The following is a 15,218-nucleotide window of genomic DNA, read 5'->3' on the forward strand; positions in this document are numbered from 1 at the left end:
GACAGTTCGACTATTGGCTCACGATCCCCTTTAGGAACCAACCCTAACATTTTTATGAACCTATGCTCGAAAAAGCCGAGCTCAAATGCTTGGCCAAATACCCCAGTAGTGGCCCATGCAGGTCTAACAATACCCCTCTTGGGGGTCCGAGGCCCGAGCCTGGTGCCTTAGATATCCAGAAGCCAAATCCGGCGACCCCTGCGAGCTTCAAATCCGAGCTCCAAGACTTGGTGAATCTTCCTAGAGTCCGAGCTCGGAGTCCCCCTAATCGGCATGATCGGAACTCGAATACATAGAACTCAAATCTACAATCCTAACCGGGCCCAAAGACTTGGTGAAATGTCCTAAGACCTGAGCCCGACCCCAAAAAGTCATTTTTATCGAGCCTGAGCCTGATAGTGTAGCGAGCACAGTCCAAACTTAAGTCATTGAGCTCAGCCGGGCTCGAATACTTGAACAAGTCAGAGGAAAGAAAAGCAAAACACATAGCTAAAAAACATGTTTCTATTGACAAGCAGCCCAAAGGCTAGGATACAAAATTGAGGATCGGTAGAACAGTAAGTTGAAGCACCGACCTTGGTTACAACTGAAGAAAACGAATGAAAAAAAGAAAAAGAATTCAAGTCCTAAGGGGTGGCAGTCGCGCCAGCGTCACTCTCGGGGTCATCTATGGTGATGACCTGGGAGCCTTCAGTGGATGCGGGCTCGGGATCGGCCGCAGGAACCTCGGCGGGCGCCTGGGGAGCGTCTTCGGCGACTTCCCCAGGAGGAGCCTCCATCGCCGCCTGCTCGGCTGCATCCGCCTCGGCCTCGACAAACTCCTCCTCGGATGCGAGGGCTGCAGGAACGTCGTCATCGGATTTGGCGCCCAACTTCATCCTCGGATGGATCGTTGAGAGATCAAGCTGGGGGCAGAAACGAGCCATCTGCCTCCGAAAATTTTTGAAGCCACGGAGAAACCCATCCACGGTCTTCTCCTCCAGCATGTCGCAGAATTCTTCCGAATCCTTGAAGAAATCCACGGCATGCTCGGCTCGCTCGAGCGCCTCCTCTTTCGGGCCTCAAGTTGCTCGATCTTCAAGCGCAAGACCCCGCCTTCGTATTTCAGGCCTGCAACTTCAGATCGGGCCTCCATCAGATGCGCCTCCGAAGCGCGCAGGGCCGACTTGGCCAGGGAGTGAGCAGCCCTCTCCTCCTCGAGCTCCTTGACAATGGCTAGTCGCCCGGCCTCCGTCACCTCCCTCCGCGCTTCGGCCTCCGCTAGCACGGCCTCCAGCTCGGCGACCCTTTTCTTGACCAGCTCCAATTGCTGGCTGAGTCACCAAGTCTCTTCCTGGCATCCTTGGGCGATGAACACCAGGGTATCGACCTCGTGAACATGCTGCAAAGAGAGCAACCATGAGTGAAGACAAAAAATATATATTAGTGACCGAAGGAAAATTAAGAGAGTGGCTTACCCGAACCGTGTTGCGGTAGGTTTGATCGACGATTTCTTCCAGCGACAAGCTCCGAAACTCGGCCCGGTCCGCTGGAAGCATGGCGCGCCGGAACACCGCGCGCGCGACATCGGCATCATGGAAGGCCGAGCTCCCCTCAAAGATTGGGGACCCTGGCTCGGCCGATTCTCCCCTTAGGCCCCTCGAAGAGCTCGGCTCATCCGAACTCGGGGCGCCAGGATGAGCGACACCCGTGTTGCCCAAGGTGACAAGCCAAGAGGGGGGGTGAATTGGTTTCTCTTAATTTTTACTATCTTACTTATGTCAATTGATGAGTTAGTGAAATAGAACAATGCACAATACAAACACACAAGAAGTATAGTGGTTCGATGCTCTCCTAAGCACCTACGTCCACTTCCCAAGCGACCCCTTGGGAATTCACTATAATCCTGCGGATTACAGTTGGATTGTTTTCCGGGCTCACAATCCAAAAACCTTTACACTTTGGTTTTCCGGGATCACCAAAAACCTATGTTGGTTTTACGGGCTCACCAACGAACCTATGTTGGTTTTACGGGCTCACCAACGAACCTTCACAATTGGTTTTACAGGTTCACCAATAAACCTACACCGTTGGTTTTACGGGCTCACTAACAAACCTTTACAAGGTGATTAATAAAAGAAGGAAGAAGTTGAAGCTCCTAGATGAGCAAATATAATATTTATAATCTACAAAGAAGAGTTTAGAGAATAGTTATCGCTTGATGAGACTTCTCTCTTCTTTGTCAAGAATGCTTCACTCTTCAAGGGTGGATGGAGCTCTTAATATCTCTTGGAATCTGCTCAACCACTTTCTTTTGACTCTTGAATGAAGCACTTGGATGAAGAAGATTAGGGCACTTGTCTTTCTTGTGTAAGCTTTGATATTTTGCAAAAATGATGTTTTCTCTGATGAATAGTGTCACTTTAAATAGTTTCCTTCATCCATTAGACAAGCCCCAATGGTTAGAATTCAAAAACTAGCCGTTACTCACTATTGGGAGGTCAAAAAGTACTTCTGCAGAACTAGCCGTTATGCTTCTGCCCGTGCTTGGGTCGACTCAACTTTTACTGGGGTCGACCCAACTTTCACTTGGGTCGACTCAACATTTACTAGGGTCGACCCTCTCAGAACCACAGAACCTTCCATTTCAGCCTTCCTTCACTTGGGTCGACTCAACATCTTTCTGGGTCGACTCAATGTTCAGTTGGGTCGACTCAACTTCCACTTGGGTCGACCCTCTCAGGATTTCCAGAGAACCTATTTTTGAATGTTATTGCCTTTGGGTCGACTCATGTTAACTTGGGGTCGACTCAAGTTTGGGTCGACTCAAGTTTCATTTGGGTCGACCCTCTCAGGGTTTCCAGAGAACTGTTTTCTTGAGGCTTGAGGATTGGGTCGACTCATCCTTTACTTGGGTCGACCCAACTACTGTTCATCCGTGCCATTTTTGCAGAAGTGTGCCAGATAGTTTCTTGATATGCCGGGGTCGACTCAATCAATCTGGGGTCGACTCAATCCACACTTTGCTGCAACTTAAGGTTAGATTCATCCATATAAACAATAAAATGCATCTTTATCTTATTATACTAATGTATTGAGAGTGACAGACTTATAAATGATGTATCGAATTAATTTGTTACATACTCCTGATTATTGTATTAATCATCAAAATACCACTATCATCCTCAATCTCCCCCTTTTTGATGATTACAAAATATAGAGTATGAGCCTATTGATACTTATCTTAAAATTAGTTTTAAAAGGGCTCAAGTTGCTGAATTTCAGCTTTTCAAATTTGAGAGTGAAGTCTCCCCCTTTTTCATCCAAATATTTCCAATTTGACCTTTTGAATTACTCTCCCTTTCTTTTATATTTTATTAAAGATGAAACTTCAAAAATTTGAGATAAAGCATGAGTTTCAGATTATGTATCGAGGTGTGAAAGGTATGTGCCAAATTCTGAAATTCTATGTGTCAAATTCTGAAATTCGATTTAAATCTTAGACTTTAACATTTTCATTGTTACAAATTGCTCCCCCTTAAATGTATATCCTTTCCTATTTATATCCTTTCCTATTATAATGTTCAACTTGTTTGTCAACTTATTTCTCTTTCCTTGCTCAACTTATTTCTCTTTCCTTGCTTCTCCCCCTTTTTGTTATCATCAAATAGGTGCATGGGAATAGACACAATAATTAACAAACATTTCAGTTTCATTGATCAAAATGGAACATTGTAGTATAATAATGCCAAAACAAAACAAATACAATGTTCCTCAATCAAAGTACAAAGTACATGATCAACACAAAATACATATGAGAACTAGATACATATCCTAGGCTCTAATCATAATGCTAATATCAGCCTAGGGGGTATCTAATGGTTGTGATCTAGTCCTCATCCTCCTAGCATAAGTGGCAAGGGGAGGTCGAGCCTGATGGGACTAAGTCTAGCGTGGAGCTCGGTGAGCTGGATGACTCTGTGCCGAAATCTCTGACTCAGCTGCCTGGGGCACAGATGGTCCATGAACCTCTCTCTCTCTCTCTCCGTAGAGCTCCTATCTGCTCTCTACGATCGCTGATCTCAGCAGTCATAATATCCAATCTGCTCGTCAGTCCATCAGTGATAGTCCTTGCCTGAGCTGACATAAGCTCAGTCATCCTACTCCAAAACTCATCTGTGTATCCCGCAGGAACAGATGACGAAGGTCCAGCCTCTGAAGGTGCTGTAGGATGATCCGTAGGCTCCTCATCCTCAGGGATGGGGTCTCCAATCTCTGGTGCATCACCCTCTGGTGCATCACCCTGAATTCCAGCTCCTGCACGTACCCACTGCCCGTTCACCTTCTCATAACCCATGCGAATAAGGGATCGTGCAGTGTATGTGTCAGTGAATAGTAGATGTCTGGAGATCTCTCCCTCTACTGATATATCATGCTGTCGGAAGATCAGGGTGAGTTTCATACCATAAGGCAGGGAGACTCTGGAGTTGCATATGGCCTTTCTCATCTGCCTGAGTATCATAGCCGGGAGATTCAGGAGAATGCCCTGAATAATGTGCTCCATGACAACCAGATCTCGCTCAGAAATGAGATCAAATCTTCCGCTTTTCGAAAATAAAATCCGACCTATGAAGTTGTGCAACAACATCATTTCAGCTGAAAGAGAGCTTGCTATTACATTTTCAGAATAATCGAAGTCTTCATTCTCAAGAATCAACTGCAAGGCTCTCAACTTGGTTTCGGGCTTTTCTGGAGTTGCTCCTTCGCAGGGGAGATGAAGCAACTTACTCAAACTCTCTTCGGAAACTCTAACCCTTACTCCTCGAACTTCAGATATAAGCCCTCCCATTCAAGTTTTCAGGAAGGCATAGAACTCAAGGACCAATCCTGGGTAGATCACCACATCTAGGGAGCAAAGATACTCCCATCCTTGCCTTCGGATCCATTCCCCCAAACGGAACCCTTCTTGATCCAAAAACTTGGAGTGGATCCTTCTCCCCGTGGTAACCGGTCTCCCCGCAAATTTCGCAAGTTGGACTAAAGGGGAGGGAGGAGGAGGAGGCTCTACACGTGTCTCACCTTGTGGAGACACTGTAGAAGGCTCTGTAGCAGCCCTATCCGCACAGGTGATCCGTGAAACCCTCCCGGATTGCTTGGCTACGGCTCTCTTGGGTCCCATTTCTTCAAGATCTTGATGTAATCTACTGTTTGGAGATGATTGGAGGAGATTTAAGAGTGGGGAATAGGATTTTCGGAAGAGGACAAAGTGAAAACAGTGCCCTAGATTGCTCACGGGTCCCCCTTTTAACAGTGGGGTCCCGTTGTTGGGTCGACCCTAGATTTTTCTTGGGTCGACTCAACGTTGGGTCGACCCTATTCTGGGTTGGGTCGACCCTAGTTCAGAAATTTTTCTTTCTCTTCCTTTTTCCTTTTTAAAAATTTTTCTTTCTTCCAATCCTTACAAATTCTTACTGGGACAATGATACATGAGTAAGGAATCTATAGATGACTAGTTTGACTAATGTTTCATGGGTTTTTAAAAATGGGAAGAGTGTATCATGAGACTGCTTGCTCCCTTTTATATCTCTTCAATAAAAAGGATCACATATGCCTAATTCCCTCCTAAGCGTGCAAAATCTATCTTCACTCAAAGGTTTTGTGAATATGTCAGCTAATTGTTTCTCAGTACATACATGCTCAATACATATGTTTCCATTTTGTACATGATCTCTAATAAAATGATATCTTATTTCAATGTGTTTGGCTTTTGAGTGCTGAACCGAATTTTTAGTAAGGTTGATGGCACTAGTATTATCACACTTTATAGGAATGTTATCTAGTTTAACTCTATAGTCCTCTAGTTGTTGCTTAAGCCATAATACTTGAGCACAACGACTACCGGCAGCTATATATTCAACTTCAGCCGTCGACAGTGCTACTGAATTCTGCTTTTTGCTAAACCATGATACTAAGTTATTTCCTAAAAATTGACATGTTCCACTAGTGCTCTTCCTATCTAATTTGCATCCAGCAAAATCTGCATCTGAGTAGGCAAGCAAATCTAGACAAGAGTCTCTTGAGTACCATAATCCAATGTTTGTAGTTCCTCTTAAATATCTAAGAATTCTTTTAACAGCACTTAAATGTGACTCCTTAGGATCTGATTGGTATCTAGCACATATTTCCACACTAAACACGATGTCTGGTCTACTAGCAGTAAGGTAGATTAAGGATCCAATTAATCCTCTATAAAGCTTAATATCAATCCTTTTTCCTTTCTCATCTTTGTCTAGCTTACTAGTAGGATTCATTGGAGTGCCTAGCTTTATAGCTTTATAGGGTGGACGGTTTTCGACTTTCTACCTAGAATAAATGAATAGAATTGTCTGAAAGAATCGTATAATAGGATAGAGTACGAGAAGGGGCTACTCTGTTAATATAATAATATTCTCCCTTGTGATTTTCATTCCCAAACTTCTTTAATATTTTCCTTGTATACTTAGTTTGATGAATGAAAATACCTTCTTTGGTTTGCTTGATTTGTAATCCGAGAAAGAAACTTAGTTCTCCCATCAAACTCATCTCGAATTCTTCGTGCATTAAATTAGCAAACTCTTTGCAAAGATTATCATTTGTGGCACCAAAAATTATGTCATCTACATATATTTGTACCACTAGCAGATTTTCGTCTTTTCTTTTAAGAAAAAGTGTTTTATCTACATTTTCTCTACTGAAGTCATTATTTAGTAGAAATTTGCCTAATCGATCATACCAAGCCCTAGGTGCTTGCTTCAATCCATATAATGCCTTATGTAGTCTAAACACATGATTTGGCAATTCATGATTCTCAAAACCAGGAGGTTGCTCTACATATACTTCTTCCTCTATAAAATCGTTTAAGAATGTACTTTTTACATTCATTTGATACAATTTGAAATTCATGAAACATGTAAAAGCTAGAAGTAATCTAATAGCCTCTAATCTAGCTATGGGAGCAAATGTTTCATCAAAATCTATCCCTTCTTCTTGATTGTATCCCTTAGCTACAAGTCTAGCTTTATTTCTTATAACTACTCCATTTTCATCTAATTTATTTCTAAAGATCCATTTTGTTCCAATTACAGAGTTATGCTTTGGTCTCTCAGTTAATGTCCATACATTACTTCTTTTGAATTGATTTAATTCTTCTTGCATAGCATTTATCCAATTGGTATCTTTTTCAGCTTCTTCATAAGTCTTAGGTTCTAACTGTGAAACAAAAGCAAGATAATTATTTAAATTTCTAAGAGAGGATCGAGTTCTTACCTCTTGAGATGGATCACCAATGATTAAGTCTTTAGGGTGTCTATAAATACCTCCATTCCTTTGGCAAGTCTTGAGATTGTGGTGGCACGCGATCATTTTCCTTATCTTGATTTGGCACGTCATCAAGATTTAATTTTTCAAAGTTAATAATTCCTGCATCATCATCAAGGATATTTTCTTTCCTAGCAGACTCACTATTAGACTCATCAAATATGATATTAACTGACTCTTCGACTACAAGAGTTCTTTTATTAAACACTCTGTATGCCCTGCTAGATGTGGAGTATCCTAAGAAGATACCTTCATCTGACTTGGCATCAAATTTACTTAGATCCTCCTTGCCATTGTTTAAAATGAAACATCTACATCCAAATACTCTAAGATATTTAGCGGTTGGTTTCTTATTCTTCCAAAGTTCATAAGGAGTTTTCTTGGTTATAGGTCGTATTAAAATCCGATTTAGAATATGGCAAGCAGTGCTATAGCTTCAACCCAAAAGTACTTTGAAAGATTTGACTCGCACAACATCGTGCGTGCCATTTCTGCCTAGGTCCTATTTTTTTCTTTCAACAACCCCATTTTGTTGAGGCGTTCTAGGTGCTGAAAATTGATGTGAGATACCATTTTCATTACAAAATTCTTCAAAGTGTTGATTTTCAAATTTAGTTCCATGATCAGTTCGAATTGCTATTAAGGTGAGCTTCTTTTCATTTATGATATAATTATAATGTTTCAAGAATGCTGAAAATGTTTCATTCTTATGTGCCAAAAATGAAACCCATGTATATCTTGAAAAATCATCTACTATAACTAGTCCATACTTCTTTCCTCCTAGACTCGCAGTTCTAGTGGGTCCAAATAGATCCATATGTATGAGTTCAAAAGGCCTAGTTGTTGATACTATATTCTTTGATTTGAAGGATGATTTTGTTTGTTTTCCTAATGAGCATGGTCCACAAATTTTGTCCTTTTCAAAGATCAATTTTGGCACATCTTTTATTAATTCCTTCTTGACTAGTTTTGATATTAATTCCATACTAGCATGTCCTAGTCTACGATGCCAAAGCCAACTTGTTTCATTTTTTTTTTCTTCATTAGTAATTAAACATAATCCATTTTTCTTGCCTAATTCATGAAGATCTACCATGTAAATATTTCTTTGCCTTTGTCCTATAAGTACAATGCTGTTATCTTTAGGATTTGTGATTATGCATACTGATGCTTCAAATGTGACTTTAAACCCTTTATCACAAAATTGACTTATGCTAAGTAGGTTATGTTTCAAACCATTAACTAATAAAATATTTTCTATGAAGGTAGATGGAGTAATGAAAATTTTACCCTTTCCAATGATATACCCTTTTTCATTGTCTCCATAGGTTACTACTCCACCCTTCTTAGACTCCAAGGTGACAAATTGGTCTACGTCACCGGTCATGTGTCTTGAACAGCCGCTATCTAGATACCATTGTTTATCCACCTTATTAGCTGCAAGACACCCCTGCAATCAAGATCAAGAATGAGCTTTAGGTACCCAAACTATGTTGGGTCCTTTAGGGTTAGTACTTGATGTTCCTTTTGGAACCCAAACTTTCTTGGATTTAAGCTTATAATTATTACTCAATTTGTTGTAGCTAGACTTTCTATAGTTACATTCATATGCTTTATGTCCTAATTTATTGCAACAATGACAAGTTATATTTTTATTTTTAGCTTTTACAAATATGTTCTTTAAGTATTTTTGTTTTCTATTTGTTTTATATCCTAATCCAGCCTTATCATATACAGCTTTTTGACTATCAAGAATTATATTTAATTTGGTTGAGCTAAGTGTAAACTTGTCTACTAAGGATTTATATTTTTCAGCATCTTCTTTCAACTTGACATTTTCAGCAATTAGATTCTTGATTTCATTTGTGAGTCTCCTACTTAATGTTTCATAGTTATTAGATAGTTTCAGCTTATCTTTGATAAGAGATTGATTTTCTTCTTTTAGAACTTTATTTTTATTGATCAATTTTTTGTGTTCTTCCATGAGTTCTAAAAATGCATCATGTAATTCATCAACAGTAAAATCACATTTAAGTTCAGAATCTACCTCATCGTCATTGGCCATATGGCAGATTTGGGCCGTCTCTTGATGATCTTCCTCTTCCGAACTTGACTCCTCACTTTCACTCCATTCAGCCATGAAGTTCTTCTTCTTAAGTTTTCTTGCCATCCACTTTAATTCCGGACAATCTATCTTATAATGCCCGAGCTTGTTACACTCATAACAAATTGGTGTTTCCTTTTTCTTTTCTTTGTCCTTACCCTTTTCTTTGCTTGAGCTACCTTTGAAGAAGGATTTCTTTTTATGAAATCTCTTCTTACCTCTCATAAATTTTCTGAATTTTCTTCCAAGCATAGCCATTCCTTCTTCATCAAATTCATCATCATCATCAGATTCTTCCGATTCAGTTTCTTGTTTTGGAGTGGTAGACTTTAGAGCGATGGTCTTTCTTCTCTTGACCTCATCTTCTGAATTTTGCCTCATGGTCAACTCATGGGTCATGAGTGATCCTAGAAGTTCCTCCAATTGCAGTGTATTGAGGTCCTTTGCTTCCTGAATTGTTGTTACCTTGGCCTCCCAAATTCTTGGTACAGACCTGAAAATTTTTCGCACCAATTCAGAGTTAATATAAGACTTTCCTAAACTCTTTAGCCCATTTATGATTTAAGTGAAACGAGTAAACATTTCAGTTATGGACTCAGTGGATTTCATTTTAAATAATTCATACTTATGTACTAATATGTTTATTTTTGACTCCTTAACTTGATTAGTTCCTTCATGTGTGACCTCAAGTTTATCCCAAATTTCTTTTGCAGAGATGCATGTAGATATTCTATTGAATTCACTTACATCTAGTGAACAGTAAAGTACATTAATCGCTTTAGCATTTAGTTGTGCTAGCCTTCTATCACTTTCATTCCAATCCATTTCTGGTTTGGGTATGATAGTGCCCTCTATACTAATTGTGGGTGTGTGAGGTCCTCTAATTATAATATACCACAATTCATAGTCTAGAGCTTGAATGAATATCCTCATCCTAGCTTTTCAGTATGTGTAATTTGTGTCATTAAATAGAGGAGGTCTATTTGTGGATTGCCCCTCACTCATAGAACATCCCACTTGGGTTGTCATGATCTTTGACTCTTGATTGTGAGATCAACAAATACTATAGGAGCACCTTGCTCTGATACCACTTGTTGCCCAAGGTGACAAGCCAAGAGGGAGGGGTGAATTGGTTTCTCTTAATTTTTACTATCTTACTTATGTCAATTGATGAGTTAGTGAAATAGAACAATGCACAATACAAATACACAAGAAGTATAGTGGTTCGGTGCTCTTCTAAGCACCTACGTCCACTCCCCAAGCGACCCCTTGGAAATTCACTATAATCCCGCGGATTACAGTTGGATTGTTTTTCGGGCTCACAATCCAAAAACCTTTACACTTTGGTTTTTCGGGATCACCAAAAACCTATGTTGGTTTTACGGGCTTACCAACGAACCTATGTTGGTTTTACGGGCTCACCAACGAACCTTCACAATTGGTTTTATGGGTTCATCAATAAACCTACACCGTTGGTTTTACGGGCTCACCAACAAACTTTTACAAGGTGATTAATAAAAGAAGGAAGAAAGTTGAAGCTCCTAGATGAGCAAATATAACATTTATAATCTACAAAGAAGAGTTTAGAGAATAGTTATCGCTTGATGAGACTTATCTCTTCTTTGTCAAGAATGCTTCACTCTTCAAGGGTGGATGGAGCTCTTAATATCTCTTAGAATCTGCTCAACCACTTTCTTTTGACTCTTGAATGAAGCACTTGGATGAAGAAGATTAGGACATTTGTCTTTCTTGTGTAAGCTTTGATATTTTGCAAAAAGGATGTTTCCTCTGATGAATAGTGTCACTTTAAATAGTTTCCTTCATCCATTGGACAAGCCCCAATGGTTAGAATTCAAAAATTAGCCGTTACTCACTGTTGGAAGGTCAAAAAGTACTTCTGCAGAACTAGCCGTTATGCTTCTGCCCGTGCTTGGGTCGACTCAACTTTTACTGGGGTCGACCCAACTTTCACTTGGGTCGACTCAACATTTACTAGGGTCGACCCTCTCAGAACCACAGAACCTTGCATTTCAGCCTTCCTTTACTTGGGTCGACTCAACATCTTTTTGGGTCGACTCAATGTTCAGTTGGGTCGACTCAACTTCCACTTGGGTCGACCCTCTCAGGGTTTCCAGAGAACCTATTTTTGAATGTCATTGCCTTTGGGTCGACTCATGTTAACTTGGGGTCGACTCAAGTTTGGGTCGACTCAAGTTTTATTTAGGTCGACCCTCTCAGGGTTTCCAGAGAACTGTTTTTTTGAGGCTTGAGGATTGGGTCGACTCATCCTTTACTTGGGTCGACCCAACTACTGTTCATCCGTGCCATTTTTGCAGAAGTGTGCCAGATGGTTTCTTGATGTGCCGGGGTCGACTCAATCAATCTGGGGTCGACTCAATCCACACTTTGCTGCAACTTAAGGTTAGATTCATCCATATAAACAATGAAATGCATCTTTATCTTATTATACTAATGTATTGAGAGTGACAGACTTATAAATAATGTATCGAATAAATTTGTTACATACTCCTGATTATTGTATTAATCATCAAAATACCACTATCATCCTCAACCCGGGACCCCGGGGCCCCTGCTCGGCTCGGGCCCCGAGCGCCGCAGTCGGACGATCGTTCGCCCCTCCCGCTGGGAGACAGGGGCGGGGCAGGATGGGGCCGCCGAACCGGATGCTCCCGCAGGGCCCGAGCTCACGCGCTCGGCGGCCGATGCTCGCCCTCGGACGGCTGCCGAGGTTCCCCCTTCCGGACCTCCCACCTCGGCAGAGGCGAAAATGGCGCCCAGCTTGGACTTCTTCCGAGGCTTAGGAACAGCCCCACCAGCTTCAACCCCTCGCTTCTTCAGCCGAGCGAAGAGGGACGTGTTGCTAGTCGGCATGCTAGGAATGTCTGAAACAAAAAGTCTTGCCAAATGTCAGACTAACGTTAGAAAAACAAGGAAAAGAAACAAACGAAGTAAACGTTAAGAGATGAAGGGACAACACCACTGCCCTTACCCGCAGGGCTCGCCGAGCTCAGGCCGGCCTCCACCAGAGCTTCCTCAGTTAGAAACTCGGTCAGGAGGATGTCTTTCCCGAGGCCTCGTAGGGCATCAAAGGCCCTTTGCTCGTCTACCGAGAGGCCACTGAGTCTATTTGAGGCCTCAAACTCGGACTTCCCCACCTTGGGTCGAACCCCAACGAGAGCTCGGAAGAAAGGAAGAAAAATTTTTCCCTCCACTTATGAAAGAAGGAGGGGGCACCCCGGAAGAGCGACATACCGCTCCTCCAGGCGAAGTACAGCCACTCTATATCCGTTGGGTTTGTCTTCAATATGAAGCACTGGCGGAAAACGCTCACCAAGATCGGGATCCCGTGCGCAAGGCAGAGGGACATAAACCCGATAATAGTCCTCCACGAGTTCGGAGTGAGCTGTGCGGGGACAAGCCAGTACTCCATCAGCAAATCGCTCACGAACTCATGGAGGGGGAATCGCAGGCCGGCCCAGAGTGTATCGACGTACACTCCGATCCGACCCGGTGGAGGTCTGGTCACCCGATCCTCCGACCCTGCGAGCTCAAGTCGGAACCCAGGTCGGAAGAAAAAACGGGAGCGGACCAGCTCCAATTCCTTCTTGGTCAAAGTGGACCCGACTTCGTCAGGACCAAGCCCCATCTCGAGAAAGGAGGGAGCAAGGATCAGAGACGGAAAGAAAGAAGAAGACACAGAAGGAGAGAGAGAAAGAGATGGGAAAAGAATATTAAAAGCTCCCGAGCTAATGTGGAAGAGCGACCTACTATGGGGGTCGCTGGGAATCGCCCTTAGGTCGCCGGAAATCGCCTTTAGGTCGCTGAAAATCGCTCTGGGCGTCGCCGAGGAGACGACGGCAACTAGAAAGCAAGAGAAAGGAAAAGCAACAACAGAAGCAAACAAAAGCCTCCTTTTCTAGGAACGACATGGAGGGTTTATATAGGCCCCTCCAACAGCCCAGATCGGCAACCCCGGATCCCGTCTCTCGCCTGGATCGCACCACGTGTCTACCTCGAAAGCTGAAGTGGCGCACTTACTCAGGACGTGCGCCTCGGGTACGGAATCGAGGTGCCGTCCCATCGGATCTCGCGGCCTCGTCATGGGCCCGCTACGCCGAATCGCCTCGAAAGGCGAACAAGTGTCGCCCCCACTCCCCTCATTAAAGGGGCCTCGGGACGCGCGGAGCGCCAACACAATTTTAGCCTCCCAAGTCCCCATTCAGCCGATACGAGACTAAGTGCGTCCGATCTCGAGCGACTGGCCTGACATTCAGCCCCGAACGACCGACCTGGCTTTAGGCCTCGAACGGCCAATCTAACATCCGACCTCAAAGCGTTCGACTCAGTAAACATCCCCCGTCCAGATCACACCACGTGTCCACCTCGAGGATCGAGACAGCGCATTTATTCATGAAGGGCGCCTCGAGTACGGAATCAAGGCGCCGCCCCACCAGGTCCTGGGACCCCATCATGAGCTCACTATACGAAGCGACCTCGAAGGGCGAAGGGGCGTCGCCCCCTCTCCTCCCATTAAAGACGCCCCGAAACGCGTGGAGCGCTGGAATAATTTAAGATTTACCGGCCCCCACTAGTGTAATAATGACAGTTACTTCCTGAGCCCGAGCTCGCGAAACGACTCGAACTCGGAAGTCGGAGGTAGTGTTGGGGGAATGTAAGCCGTCCCCTAAGCACCCAAGCGCACCAACGGCCCACGGCCTCGGAATCGCCCGACCCCGGACGCCCGACCTGGCGCCCCACCAGGCGTCTAGCTTCAGGGCTCTTGACCTTGGAAGTCCGACCTCGCCGCCCACCTACCGCGGTTACATCCTTCTGAAGTCCAGTCAGGGGCCATACCCTGCTGTCGCCTCCAGCGTTTAATGCGCATGGTCTCTGCAAACCCCCGACTCACTCAACAATCAATGCATATCTCCGATTCACTTAACAATTAATGCGCGTGGCTCCTATTATCTACGGATCTTCAGTCCTCCACGGCAAATTAGCTTGGCTGCGATCAATCAGCCATAACAACTTCATGATTCCGATCTCATCCTCTACGGCAAGGCATTAATTCATGTGACCGTGCACTAATACAGGCGACATGCTCAGCCATACTGCAACCCGGTCCTGTCGCATCACAGGTAACCCGGCACCCCACTATAAAAGGAAAACTCCTCTACCGCACTAAGGAGGACCCCCTTTTTATTGATATATTCCCCCTCTGACTTGAGCATCGGAGGGCCGGAGCCGTAAATCCCGGCCACCGGCTTCTTACAGGCCTTCCGGAGGACGCCGCTCGCCGATGGACCGCCGCCACCTGTGCCCCGCTGATTCCCATTGGAGCTCCTCCGCCTCAGCCCCGCGACTGCCCCCGGGTCCAATTTCCAGCAACAAGTAATATCATATTGGAGAAGAAAGAGAAGAGATGTACATCTGCTTGATGCTTCACTTAACCAAGTAATCTATTATATGAAGAGGCGATTTAGACAAACAGCTACAGAAAGGCCTGAGAGGCTCCTCCCACAATTACTACGTCCTTCTGTATTGTAACCTAATGGATGGCCATTGGGTTTCTACCTAAAACTGTTTGGTGGTTATGTTTTGTTTGAGCAGGTTCACTCTATTGCTATTCCCTCTTTATATATACGTATTAGATAAGGTTACAATGAAAGTTCTTTTTCATTTTAAATTTTTTGGTATATTAGAATGTGTACATTCAGTAAATTTGATCCTTTTGACTAGGTCCACAAATAATGACATG

The sequence above is a fragment of the Phoenix dactylifera genome, chromosome 1, assembly GCF_051530095.1.
Source record: "Phoenix dactylifera cultivar Ajwa chromosome 1, Ajwa_hap1_PhDact_Kaust_v1.1, whole genome shotgun sequence".
Classification (NCBI taxonomy): domain Eukaryota; kingdom Viridiplantae; phylum Streptophyta; class Magnoliopsida; order Arecales; family Arecaceae; genus Phoenix; species Phoenix dactylifera.